The following is a 14,842-nucleotide window of genomic DNA, read 5'->3' on the forward strand; positions in this document are numbered from 1 at the left end:
AATGACTGAGAATGACTATGCTATCATTGATCCCGATGATCCGACCAACCAAGATAAGATCAACAAGCAATGCAATACAATGGCTCTCAACACTATATACAATGCCATTGATTCCAAGGTGTTTGAGCAAATCAAGGATTGTGAAAGAGCAAATGAGGTGTGGAAGAGATTGGAGGAAACATATGAGGGCACACCAGCGGTGAAGAGTGCCAAGTTGTATATCCTCAAGGATAAATTGACAAGCTTCAAGATGAAGGAAGATGAGAGCATTCCGGAGATGTTCTATCATTTACAAGTGATTGTCAATGATTTTAAGGCATTGAGAGAAAAGATCAAGGATGATGATGTCTCTCATCGGTTCTTGATGTGCCTACCTCCAAGATTTGAGATGTTGAGATTGCTCATCATAAGAGGAGGATTGAAGGAGATTACCCCCAATCAAGTACTAGGTGATGTCATGACCCAAGAGACATACTGTGTGAAAAGGGAGAGGGATGACAAGGATGACAAAAAGGAAGAACAAGACAAGAAGAAGAAGAGTATAGCATTCAAGGCTAGCTCATCATCATCCAAGAACAAGGGCAAGTCCAAGAAAGAATCAAATGATGATGATGATGATCTTAGTGATATTGATGATGAAGCTATGGCCCTCTTTGTACGTATGATGGGAAAATTCATGAAGAAAAAGGGCTATGGTGCAAGAAAGAGAAGAGATCACACCAAAAACAAAGAATATGTGAGAAGATGCTACAATTGTAAGAGTCTCGATCATGTTGTAGCAAATTGTCCCTACAATAGTGACAATGATGAGGATGAGAAGAAGAAGAAGAAGCACAAGAAGGATAAGAAAGAAAAGAAGAAGAAGAATGAGAAGAGAATGACCTTCCAAAAGAAGAAGGGTGGAGGCTATGTGGTCACTTGGAATAGTGATGGCTCTTCGGATAGTGATGACTCTAGTGATGATGGCAAGAAATCTATCAAGAAAGCACTAGCAAGCATAGCCATCAACAACAAGCCCTCCATCTTCGACACTCCTTCGACATGCCTCATGGCAAAACCCACCAAGGTAAAATATGATATGAGTGATGATGATGAATGTGAAAGTGATGCTTGTAGGAGTGATGATGATGATGAGGAGTACTCCAAGGAGGAGCTCATGGACATGTGTGAGCAAGTGCACACTTGCTTTGAGATGAAGAGAAAGGAGTGCAAAGAATTAAACAAGAAAGTCAAATTTCTTGAGCAATCTCTTGATGAGCTCAATGCCACTCATGAGAGGCTAGTGGAAGCCCATGAGAAGCTTGGCAAAGCTCACTCTAAGCTTGAAAAAGCTCACTCCTCTCTCATCGAGTAAGTCAAGAAGGAGGAGGCCAAGAAGGAGCAAGTGATCGTGTCTTGTGATGTGGGACTAACATGTAATCTTATTGATGAATCCTTTTATAAGCCCATTGTAGTTGCTCCCACTAACACTTCTTATAGCACTACTACTTCTACTTCACCTTTGAGTGATGGTCTCACTTATGATGCCTCACTAATGGTGGAAAATGATACCCTCAAGAAAGAGGTGAATGAGCTCACTCGTGCTTTAGGCAATGCCTATGGTGGAGATGCCCGCTTGCTCAAGTGCTTGGGTAGCCAAAGGTTTTCTCTCAACAAAGAGGGATTAGGCTATACCTCCAAGAAAGGCAAAGCGGCCTTTGTCACTCCCAAAGTTAGCTTTGTGAAGGGCAATGGCCGGTTTTGCAATAGATGTAAGCAAGTTGGGCATATAGAGCAATATTGCAAGACTAACAAGAATAAGCTACCTAATGTATTCTCAATTAAATTTGATTCTTGTTACATGCTTGTTAAGGGTGCCAATGGTATGAAGGCTAAGTTCATTGGTACACCAATTGTGGGCCTAAAGAAGAAGGTCATTTGGGTACCAAAGACCTTGGTAACTAACCTTCAAGGACCCAAGCAAGTTTGGGTACCTAAAAAGAATTGATCTTCTTTTGTAGGTCAATTATAAAGCTAGAGGAAGGCATTGGGTGCTCGATAGTGGGTGCACACAACACATGACCGGTGATCCAAGAATGTTCAATTCAATCAATGAAAACAAGAGCAATGGGATTGATAGTATCATATTTGGTGACAATGGCAAAGACAAGGTCAAAGGGCTTGGTAAGATTGCAATATCTAATGATTTGAGCATCTCCAATGTGCTACTAGTAGAGAGCTTGAACTTTAACCTATTATCGGTAGCTCAATTATGTGATCTTGGTTTTAAGTGCATATTTGGTGTGGATGATGTAGAGATCATAAGTGTAGATGGCTCTAACTTGATATTCAAAGGATTTAGATATGAGAATCTATACTTAGTTGATTTCAATGCTAGAGAAGCTCAATTGTCAACATGTTTGATCAATAAGTCTAGCATGGGTTGGTTATGGCATAGAAGGCTTGGTCATGTTGGAATGAAATAATTAAACAAGTTGATCAAGCATGACTTAGTTAGAGGCTTGAAGGATGTCACATTTGAGAAGGATAAGCTATGTAGTGCATGTCAAGCCGGAAAACAAGTTGGTAACACACATCCTAAGAAGAGCATGATGAGCACATCTAAGGCATTTGAGTTGATGCACATGGACTTGTTTGGTCCAACCACATACACAAGCATTGGTGGAAACAAATATGGATTTGTGATTATAGATGATTTCACTAGATACACATGGGTGTTCTTTCTTGTTGACAAGAGTAGTATGTTTGCAACATTCAAATCTTTTATCAAGGGCATTCACAATGAGTTTGAAACAACCATCAAGAAAGTTAGAAGTGACAATGGTAGTAAATTCAAGAACACTAGAATTGATTAGTTGTGTGATGAATTTGGAATTAGATATCAATTCTCGGCCAAGTACACTCCTCAATCAAATGGCTTAGTTGAAATGAAGAATAGAACTTTGATTGACATGGCAAGATCAATGTTGAGTGAGTACAATGTGAGTCATTTATTTTGAGCCGAAGCAATCAACACGGCTTGCTATTATAGCAACCGACTCTATTGTCACCCCATGATGGAGAAGACACCTTATGAGCTTTTGAATGGAAGAAAGCCTAACATAGTATACTTTCAGGTTTTTGGTTGTAAATGCTACATATTTATCGATGTATAACCACCGATAGCCTACCTTGGGGGTACCCGAGGCAGTTTGTTCGGGCTTTAGTGTATGCAGAACTCAACGATAAACGCAAGAGAGTCGATTTATCCTAGTTCGGGCCCTCGACCGTGATCGAATAATAGCCCTACGTCCAGTCGGCGTTAGCCTTTGTATTGGATTGATTGTCAAGTGTTATCTCTAACTCCCTTCTCCAGGAACTCCACCCTCCTATATATAGTCAGGAGGCCAGAGTCCTAGTCAGTTTACAATGAGAGTTCCTTGTAGGATTACAGAATAATACTACTACTAAGATTACAGGGAAAGAATCCTAGTTAGACTAGATCTTCTCCCTTCTTTGAGAGGTATCCCATGGGTCCCACATCGACAAGCCCCCGAGCACTTCATGGTTGAGCTCTAGAAGCCTCGTCTTGTTCCTTCAGGTCTTGCCGAGTAGGAACATGCATCATCCGAGTGCTTTCTTGAGCAAAACCGTGTAGCGCTTCATGAGATCTTCAGATGGTGTGTACCTTTTTTTTGAAGAAAAAGTAGTCCCATCTGGGTGTAGCCCCCGAGCCTCTTGCTATTTGGAACAAGGAGCTGGAGGGTCTTATCTTGAAATTGCTCTGATTCTTTGTCGAAAGGCTACCGAGCATATACCCAGGTTCTTTATTAAAAAGAACTCAGATATAGCTCAGTCCGGGTTCTTTTTGTCTTGAGGCCTTGAAGTGGTCTATCTTGAAGAAGTCTTCTTAGTGACGTGTGCTTTTTCAAAAAAAAAGTGCACTCACTGAGTGTAGCCCCCGAGCCTCTTGCTATTTGGAACAAAAAGTTGGAGGGTCTTGAATCTTATGTTTTTTGAAAACTCCTGTCTTGAAGAATTCTTCTGAGTGATGTGTGCTTTTTTGAAGAAAAAGTGCACTCACTGGGTGTAGCCCCTCGAGCCTCTTGCTATTTGGAACAAAGAGTTGGAGGGTCTTGAATCTGAGTTGTTCAAAGAACTGAAAACCTCTCCTGTTGTAGCCCCCGAGCATATATCTGGGTTCTTTTATTCAAAAAGAACTGGATCTTGGCATATTCTCTAGTAGTCTGCTGTTGTTAGATGTAGTTGTTTCATGGTGGTTGAGTGTAAATGCTGTTTATTCACGAGTTGTACAGTGTTGGTATATTCTTCCGAATATGCTTGTTCTTGAGTAATGTTCCTTTATGCCTGAGTCCTCTTTCATTGAATTATGTCTTTTCACTGTGTCCTTTGTTAGGTTTGTTCCATTGGTGCTCCCAGTCCATGTGCACTGCTTCTTTAGTCTATAAATACCCTCCTAGTGTGCTATTTTGATTCATCGAGCATTTTGTTGCGTGGTCTGAAATCTCTGTAGTCATGAATATGATAGTTTCTGAAGTAGAGCAGCCCCTAGGCGTATTTTGTAGTTCTTGTATATCTTGTCATAGCTGGAGGGAATCTTATGATAGGGATTAGAGGTAGACTAATCTCACAGTGGTATTGTACCTGGAAGTACATGGCGGTAGTTGGAGGAAGTCTTGTGATGTGGGATACGTTCCTTCATCCAGCAGTTCTGGGTTGATCCTCCTTGCCTACCCTACGACTACCTGGTGCAGATCAACGCCTGATCCGACATCACATTGAACTTGGGTAGACAGATGCCTATAGGCCTTTCCTGGTCTATGTTGTCCTGCCATGCTGCTGATTTCCGCCTTGGATGTACTACGTTCGTCCTTTGAAGAAAATAGTGTAGCCAAGTGTGATTTGTTCTACCGAGTAGCAATTTGGAACATGTAGTCGTTCTAGAGCTCAGTTGTGTCTGGGTTTCTTTTTGCTACCTTGCTTGTCATAGTATCGAGTTCGTTGGGTCTTATAAGATGTGTAATCTTGTATTTTTTAAGCCATTTATAATGGAAAGAATCTTGTCTTCTGAGTTATCATTCTTTTTTCTGCTGATGTCCTAGTTGTTTATGAGAATCCCGAGTTCTTTCTATAAGAACCGAGTTCTTGTGTTCCTTGTGAGGTAACCCTTCGTTGCTTCATGGTTGATGAGTTCTTTTTGTAGCAATATGATAACTCTGCCATGGTGCTGGATGGATAAGTCTGAAATCTGCCCATTGAACTGTACCTTTGTGTAGAAGTGTGCCGTTCATCATTTCAGCTGTGTCAGTTGTGTTAAGAAATGGATCGTTGCGTTCTCATGCCATGTTTAAATGGGCCTAGTGGGCCGTATTTTTATTGCTGTAAAAATCTATTTAAAGGACTTTCTTCTTCTTTTTCTTTGTTGCCCTGCTTTTGCCTTGAAACCCTAGTCTTCAAAACTCCGCCATCGCCATTGTTGCTGTCATCTGAGCGCCGCCATCAGAGCATCATCGTTTCTTAGTGCTTTATTGCTTTCGCTAGTATATGGGTAGGAAGAAATCAGCGAGCAAGTCCCAGGCAACCTTTGTAGACGAGGAGGCATCGCTTTCTGTGATTGAAAATCAACAATTCATGGCCATGAGGGCTGCTCAGAATATCTGGCCGGCTCCGACTATGACTGAGGATCAATTGCGCGAGCTTGTCAATGATGGTCTGATCCAGGGCAAGGAGCTTGCTGATTGGAAAGCTCTAGGCCAGCATCGGGTCCCAACTCCAGGCCCTGGTGAGATTGTTCTTTTTGTCTCCTTTATCCGTGTTGGACTCTACCTTCCTGCTTTTGCTTTTCTTCATCAATTTCTCAGTTATTTTGGGATTAGCTTGAACCATCTTGCTCCCAATGATGTCCTTCATCTTTCTATTTTTGTTCATCTTTGTGAAACTTTTCTTGAAATTCCTCCTTCTCTTTCTCTCTTTCGTTACTTCTTCCGTCTGAAGCCCCAACCCCGTAGCGATGACATCTATGTTCTTGGTGGCTGCGGGATTCAGTTTTGTTAGGGTCATAAGAGTAAATTCTTTGATTATGACTTGGTTGATTCTATGAGGGATTGGCGTGCCGACTGATTTTATGCCGCCAATATGATTCCTCCTCTTGCTGTTCATTCCAGTTCTGGTCCCATGGTTAATGACCGATGGGATAAAAATATCCTAACGATGGATGAGCTCTAGGTGATCAAGCTATTTCTTGAGAGGATATGTACTCTGAAACAGCAAGGCTTGACCGGCTTCGGGATCGTTTCTAGTTTTCTTCGCTGTCGTGTTCAACCTCTGAAGGAGCAAGAGAATTATGGTTTTGAGTACTCTGGGGCGGAGGACCCTTCTCGTATGGTCCCTACCCTTGAGTTGACTGATGAGGAGGTGCTCGAGCGCCTTGAGAAGATGTTGAAAGGAGTAAGCATCATCCCGTATGCTATCCCTGAGTATTGTGCTAACAACCCACCTCCTACTGTGAGTTGTTTTTTCTTATGCGGGTACTTTTTGTATTTCCTTTGCTGTCTCCACTTTTTGCTTAATCTTTCTTGTCTGGTTGTTTTACTCTTTTATAGGAATTAGGGTGTAACTTTGTTGATCCGATCCCCCTTGATGACCGCCCTGCCATGGTGGAGACTGGGGAGAATCTTGCTGGGGCATCTTTAACCAGTAAGTTTCAAACCACCACGATGTTTCCTGGTGTTTCTTCCACAGTTCTTGATGCATATGTAGAGTATGTTCCTCGTCCAGTTCCTCGAGCTCCTCGTAGTGTCAGAAAAAGGGGGCGAGCGGATTGTTCTTCTTCTGGTTTGTCTGCTACAAGAAGTCTCTCCAGTCGAGTACTCGTCTAGGTACTCAAGTTATAGGTAGCGTGCTCCTAGGTGAGCATATTAATATGTTTTATCTTTTTGTTGTTTGTTTGTGCCTTTAACCGAGTACTTTTCTCCTTTTTCAGATGGCGCTGTGGTTGGCTTGTTTGAGAGTGAGGTAGATGAGGATGATGATGCGGCCCTTGTCATGTGTCGGTGAGTTGTTTTCTTGTTTTTCTGTTGTTGAACACCTCTTTTTGTTCTAACTTTGGCCTTGTTCTCTTGTAGTAAGCGGTCGTCGAGCTCGAGTTCTTCTGGGACTCCGGTACCGACCATGCCACTCCTGTCGTAGAGTGGTGGTAATATTTTTGCTGCTATAGTTCCCCCTCTGGTCTTGGGGGTTTTATGAAGAAGAAGATAGCTAAGTGAATGAATCCTGGTTATGTTTCTTTGCTTCTGTTTTCCCCCCTTTTCTAATTCATATTCTTATCGTCGAGTTTTTTTTATCATCTTGCAGACCCTTGCCTTCCCTTAACAACTTAGTCGACCTCTTGTCAATCTTCTGGTGCGCCCCTGTGTACTAAGTCTCAGGACCCGGAATGTACGGTCGGCGAGGTGGCTGTGAGGGTGACCGTGGCCATGGCGGTGGATCCATCTGAGGAGGTAGCCAGGGCTTCCTAGGATACAGCCCTGGTCTTGCCTTCTTTGCATCGGCTGGCTTCTCCCTCTGCTCCTCTTGCTACTAGCGGTCAGCGTTTAGATGATGATGTGTTGCAACAATTCGATGCCACTTATCGGTTGTTAGAGCTGACCGCTACCTAGGGAACCTTTGTGACTTCTTTTGGGGAAAAACTCCAGGTTAGTTTTTCTGAAGTTCTTTCTTTGGATGTTCGTCTTTCTTCTGTTCTTATTCTCTCTCTCTCTTTTTATTTAGTCTTTTTCTCGGGATCATACCGGCTTCTTTTTATCGTCTGAAACTGAGAAAAAGTTGTCTTCTGAGGTTAGTGCCCTAAAAACAGAGCTTGACCTCTGTCGAGCTGAGATGGAGACCGAGCGTCAAACACACCAAAGGGAGGAACATGCTCTCCATGCCTGGGTGGTTGAGGCAAAAAAGCGGAGGGATGCTGCTGTCTAGGAGGCCTTGAAGAATGTGGAGGCCATGAAGAATGAGTGCAATGGTATTGCGTGTTCCTTTTGTTTCCTTTTGTATTCAAATTTCCCTTTCAACTAACTTGTTTTTTGGTGCCTGGTCTAGCTCTCCGAGTTGAAAAGCAGAAGCTCTCGGAGGGTATTGAGGAAATAAAGATACTTGTTCACAATAGTCACAACAGGGCTGAGGAGGTAATTACTCGTGCTGAAAAAGAACTCGCGTTTGCCAAGTTGATTAGGCGTGGAGCTGATAGAGATCTTGTGCAGGTCCAAAAAACTGTTGAAGTCTTGACTGCAAGTTGGAGATGGCTACTGAGAACTGGAATGCTTTGTGGAAATCATTTCGGTCAGTAGCCGATCTTCTTCGGACTCCAACAGATGATGGTCAATCTTGGGCTTAGTTTATTCCTCAAGTTCTGACCTGTTTCCAAGAGTTCATGAAGAGGTGTGCCCAACTATGTACCAGAAATGTTCTTGCCCAGGTCCGGGTTCTTGCTCCGGAGGTGCCTTTGTCCAAGATTGTAGAGGAAGCCGAGAGTCAAGAATATCTGGATGCCGTTGAAAAGGTGGAGCGTGAGGTCGAAGATTTAGCCAGGAGGATTGTGGATAATCTTAATATTGATGCTTGATGTAATTGACCTTTGTACTCCAGCCTCTGTAATAGGATATTATACTTCTTTTTGAATGAAGATTCTTTATTTTTTGTTGATGTCTTCTTTGCGTGGACATCTTCGCCTTGTTTATTCTTTAAATGAGTTGTTGAAGTGATCAGAATTTTTTCTGAGTAGTCATTTATTGGTCATGGTACGCATCCACAGTTTATGGTGGTCATGTTGTTTCATCCATTGTAGGATCGCTCCTTGATAGGTCGAGCATTTGTATGGCTTTTATCTGCGCCGTGTAATCAACTCGGTATATGCAGATCGTTGTCTTGTCAAATCTTCTTGATTTTGTCAAGTGCTTGTCAGGCTTTCGTCTGCGCCGTGTAAACAACTTGGTATATGTAGATTGTTGTCTTGACAAACTTTCTTGATTTGTCGAGTGCTTTTCTGGCTGCCGTGTAAACAACTCGGGTTAAGTAGATCTTTGTCCTGACAACCTTTTTGTTCTTGTTAGTACTGAAGAGACTTAGGACCAGTGATCTCAAGTATCTTTAGCTTCTTCTTTTTAGCTTTTTTGCTTAACTCAAGATGTGGCCAGCATCTGGCTCTTTCCCTAGTTGTAAAAACATCTTAGGATCGGTTCAGGTGTTGGCTTATCAGCTACCCTCATCGGCAGGCTCAAGCATCTTTTTGGCTTTTTTGTTCACGACCAGTATGCTCAGGCATAATTTCAACCATTTTGCTTTTTGGTTCGGGTGTTAGCTTATTAGCTACCCTCATCGGTGGGCTCAAGCATCTTTTTAGTTTTTTTGCTCTCAGCCGGTATGCTCAGGCATAATTTCAGCCATTTTGCTTTTTGGTTTGGGTGTTAGCTTATTAGCTACCCTCATCGGCGGGCTCAAGCATCTTTTCAGCTCTTTTGCTCTCGACCGGTATGCTCAGGCATAATTTCAGCCATTTTGCTTTTTGGTTCGGGTGTTAGCTTATTAGCTACCCTCATCGGTGGGCTCAAGCATCTTTTCAGCTCTTTTGCTCTCGGCTGGTATGCTCAGGCATAATTTTAGCCAATTTGCTTTTTGGTTCAGGTGTTAGCTTATTAGGTACCCTCATCGATGGGCTCAAGCATCTTTTCAGCTCTTTTGCTCTCGGCCGATATGCTCAGGCATAATTTTAGCCATTTTGCTTTTTGGTTCAGGTGTTAGCTTATTAGCTACCCTCATCGGCGGGCTCAAGCATCTTTTCAGCTCTTTTGCTCTCGGCCGGTATGCTCAGCCATAATTTCAGCCATTTTGATTTTTGGTTCAGGTGTTAGCTTATTAGCTACCATCATCGGTGGGCTCAAGCATCTTTTCAACTCTTTTGCTCTCGGCCGGTATGCTCAGGCACAATTTTAGCCATTTTGCTTTTTTGGTTTGGGTGTTAGCTTATTAGCTACCCTCATCGGCGGGCTCAAGCATCTTTTTAGCTCTTTTGCTCTCGGCCAGTATGCTCAGGCATAATTTCAGCCATTTTGCTTTTTGGTTTGGGTGTTAGCGTATTAGCTACCCTCATCGGTGAGCTCAAGCATCTTTTCAGCTCTTTTGCTCTCGACTGGTATGCTTAGTGAAAACAACTGAGGCAAAGCCATAATAAGACATATGTTGTCGAGGAACACCATCTTTATTGATTATGAACGTTGACATGCTTAGTGAAAACAACTGGGGGGGAAAGCCATAATAAGACATATGTTGTCAAGGAACACCATCTTTATTGATCATGAACATTGATCTGTTGTGGCTTGTATATATATTCTTCCTTGAGTTGTTTTCATGCGTAGAATCTTCTTAGTTGGCTGATGTGCCATGTATTGTTGACTTCTTTTCCATCTTCAGTTATCAACTTGTACGTGCCTGGTCCGGTGACTTTTGTGACAATAAAAGGACCTTCCCATGGACTGAGTAGTTTATGGCGTCCATCAGTTTTTTATATTCTTCTTAGTACTAGGTCTCCGATTTAGAGTGATCGAGGCTGGGTATTCTTGTTGTAGTGGCGTCTTAAACCTTGGAGGTATCTAGCTGATTGAAGGGTAGCGTTTACTCTGACTTCTTCTGTACAGTCGAGTTCTAATCTTCAGGTGTGTTCTGCTTCTCCTTCATCATATTGTTCTATCCTTGGTGACGTCTAGATCAAGTCGGCAGGTAGTATGGCTTCTGATCCATAAACTAGGAAGAAAGGTGAGTATCCAGTGGCTCTGCATATTTGAGTTCGTAGCCCCCATACTACTTTGGGTAATTCTTCAATCCATTTGGATCCATAGTCCACTAGTTCTTCATACAATCTTGGTTTTAATCTGGCTAGTATGAGTCCGTTAGCCCTTTTTACCTATCCGTTGCCTTCTGGATGTGCGACTGATGCGTAATCTATGCCGAAGCCGCAATCCTATGCCCAACTTTAGAATTCTGTAGCTATGAAGGGAGAACCCAAATCTATGACGATTTGATTAGGCATGCCGAAGTGGTGCATAATGTCTTGGATGAACTCGACTGCTTTGGTTGCGCTGTATTTTGTGAGTGGTTTGTATTCAATCCACTTGGTGAACTTGTCAATTGCTATAAAGATGTACTCGAAACCGCCCTTTGCTTTCTTGAGAGGTCCTACTTGATCCAGCCCCTAGTAGGAGAAAGGCCAACCGGGTGGGATGCAGATGAGATTGTGAGCTGGTACATGAGCTTGTCTTGCGAACATTTGATAACCTTTGCATTTTCTGACGAGTTCTTCTACGTCTTTCAAAGCGGTTGGCCAGTAGAATCCGGTGCGGAATGCTTTGCCGACTAGTGTTCTTGAAGCAGCATGATTTCCACAGCAACCTGAGTGTATTTTATCTAAGATCTCTTTGCCTTTTTCAAATGAGACACATTTTAGGAGTACTCCTGATGATGCAGCTCTTCTATATAGCTTGTCCCCTACTAGGACGTAGTTTTTGCTTCTACGAACAACCCGGGTAGCCTCCTCTTTTTCTGTTGGCAACTTATTCTCTTTGATATAATCAATAAAAACCTGGGTCCATGAGGTGGTGATTACCAAAATCTGGGTGCCTTTAGCTGGGAGTTCAGGGGTTATCTCACTGGGTTGTTTGATAGAGGGAGCTGATAACTCCTCTATGAATACGCTGGGTGGGACCTTCGCCATGTCTGATCCGAGCTTGGCGAGGACGTCTGCCGTAATATTAGAATCGCGCACGACATGTAGAATTTCCAATCCTTGAAAATGTTTTTCAAGTTTTCGTATTTTAGCACAATAAGCGCCCATGTTTTCTTTGGTGCAGTTCCAATCTTTGTTGACTTGGTTGATGACTACTGCCGAATCGCCATATACGAGTAATCGCTTGATTCCAAGGGTAATTGCCACTCGGAGCCCATGGATGAGGGCTTCGCATTCTGCTTCATTGTTTGTAGCTTGCCATAATATCTGAAGGACATACTTGAGTTGTTTTCCGTCTGGAGAAATGAAGAGAACGCCTGCACCGGCTCTGCCTAGCTTGAGCGATCCATCAAAGTACATCTTTCAATGGTCAATGATGGTATTTGACATAGGTTGTTGAATTTATGTCCACTCGGCAATAAAATCGGCAAGGGCTTGAGATTTAATTGCCTTCCGTGGGGTGAAATCGATATTGAGAGCACCAAGTTCAACTGCCCACTTAGATATGCGCCCTGTTGCGTCTCTATTGTGTAGTTTGTCTCCGAGTGGGAAATCTGTCACCACAGTAATCTTGTGGCTTTCAAAATAGTGGTGAAGCTTGCGTGAAGTGATCAGGAGGGCATAGAGTAGTTTTTGCACATACGGGTACTGGATTTTTTATTCTGATAGTACTTCGCTGATGTAGTATACGGGCATTGTACTTTATATACGTGCCCTTCTTCTTCTCTTTCTATGACTATCGCTGTGCTGATCACAGTAGAAGTTGCCGCAATGTACAGCATCATGTCTTTATATTTCTTTAGAGGTGTGAGAACGTGTGAGGAGGTGAGGTATGCCTTAAGTCTTTTGAAAGCTTCATTGGCTTCTTCTGTCCACTCGAACTTGTATGTCTTCTTTAGTAGTTTAAAGAAAGGTAACCCTTTTTCACCGAGTCTTGATATGAAACGATTGAGGGCCGCCATGCAGCCTGTTAGTTTCTGCACATCTTTGATACTTCTAGGAGGGCCTATCTCTGTTATGGCTCAAATTTGCTTGGCGCTGGCTTCAATTCCACGATGACTGACCAAGAATCCGAGTAGTTGTCCTGAAGGAACTCCGAATACACACTTGTTTGGGTTCAATTTCCACCTCCACCTTTTCAGGTTTTCGAAGGTTTGCTTTAAGTCTTCAATTAGTGTGTTCGGGTTCTTTGTTTTTACTACTACGTCATCCACGTATGCCTCTACGTTTTTGTCGATCTGTTCACCAAGGCACATTTGGATAGCTCTTTGGTAAGTGGATCCAGCATTCTTGAGTCCAAACGACATGGTCTTGTAGCAGTAGGCACCGAACGGAGTGATGAAAGATGTCTTGCTCTGGTCTTGTTCCTTTAATGCGATCTGGTGATATCCTAAATAGCAATCAAGAAAGGATAATAGGGTAGATCCTGCTGTTGAATCTACTATCTGATCAATGCATGGTAGCCCGAATGGATCTTTCGGGTAGTGTTTGTTGAGATCTGTGTAGTCGACGCACATGTGCCACTCGTCCGTATTCTTTTTTTGTACTAGAACTAGGTTTGCTAGCCAATCTGGATGAAGGATTTCTCTGATGAATCCGGCTACCATTAGCTTTGTGATTTCTTTTTTAATTGCTGCCTTCTTGTCGGGTGAGAATCATCGTAGCCATTGCTTCATAGGCTTGGAGCCTACATTGATATCGATTCTGTGCTCAACCAACTCTCTTGGGACACCTGGCATGTCGGCCGGCTTCTAAGCGAAGATATATTTGTTGTCCCGAAGAAAGTTGGTGAGCGTGAGTTCCTATTTTGCTGAGAGGTGGGCGCTGATGGTTGCCGTTTTGGAGGGATCACCAGTGCCCAGGTCAATTTGCTTGACGTCAACTTCTTTTGGTGGTGCGAGGATGCTGGGCTTTTTAGCCAGTATCTCTAGTTCTTCTGGGCTTATTTCTACGGCAATAGTGACTATTTCTTTTCTACCATTGGCGGCTTGTGCTTTGGCTGTAATTTGAATTGCCTGAACGTCGCAGTCAAAAGCACGCTTTAAATCACTTCAAAGGGAAAGGACATCGTTAGGCCATGGCATCTTAAGCAATAGGTATGGGTAATGCGGTATCGCCATGAATTTTGCTAGTGCTGGGCGCTCGAGGATTGCGTGATATGATGAATTGAAGTCTGCAACTTCAAACTTAATGAACTCTGTTCGGTAGTTTGTGGGAGTTCCAAAAGTAACCGGTAGAGTAATTTGTCCAAGTGGCATGGCTGCCTTGCTGGGTACTATCCCATAAAAAGGGGTGCTCGTTGGTGTAATCATCCCGGCAAGTTATAGTCCCATCTTCCTTAGCGTTTCTGAAAAATGATGTTGAGTCCCCCATCGATTAGTACTTTTGTGACAGACATACCGATGATAGTTGGATCTAGAACCAGTGGGTAGTGGCCTGTGTTTCCTATGCTAGTCCATTGGTCTTCTCTTGAAAACTAGATTGGATACTATGACCCATTGAGATATCTTGGAGTAGCCGGTTCTGCTGCCATGATGATTTGTAGAGCTAGCTTTTCTTGATGTTTGCTTCTTGAATCTAGGGCCCCAGCGAAGATCACTGTTACTGTCCCCCTAGATTTTTGGAATCCCTTGTCTTCGTGGTTGTTTTCATCTTTTTCTGATTGTCTTCTTTAGTGTTTACCTTATTATCTTTTCTTGTGTATCGATCGTTGAAGGTGTAGCAATTTCTGATGGTGTGATTTCCTTTAGGGTGCTAGATGCAATGCATGTTTTCAATGTTATCACACCTTCTGGGTTTGGAAAACTTCCTTGATTTGTCAGCCACCGCTACGATGTTGTCTGGTCCACGTTTTCTTTCCTGATGTCTGATGTTTTGATGATTTTGCCTGTCTGGGTTGTCTTGGTTGTTTCTATCTAGGAACCTTTCTCGTGTCTTCTCCTCTGCTGTAATCATCTTTTGTACTGTGCATCTGAATTCTTCATTGTTTTTTGGGTTTTCTTTGCAGAAGTCCTAAAATTGCCACCTAGCCATGATTCCGTGAGAGAAAGCTTCGATTACTTCTCGTTCGGTGAT

The sequence above is a fragment of the Miscanthus floridulus genome, chromosome 16 (genome assembly GCF_019320115.1).
Source record: "Miscanthus floridulus cultivar M001 chromosome 16, ASM1932011v1, whole genome shotgun sequence".
Taxonomy (NCBI): Eukaryota; Viridiplantae; Streptophyta; class Magnoliopsida; order Poales; family Poaceae; genus Miscanthus; species Miscanthus floridulus.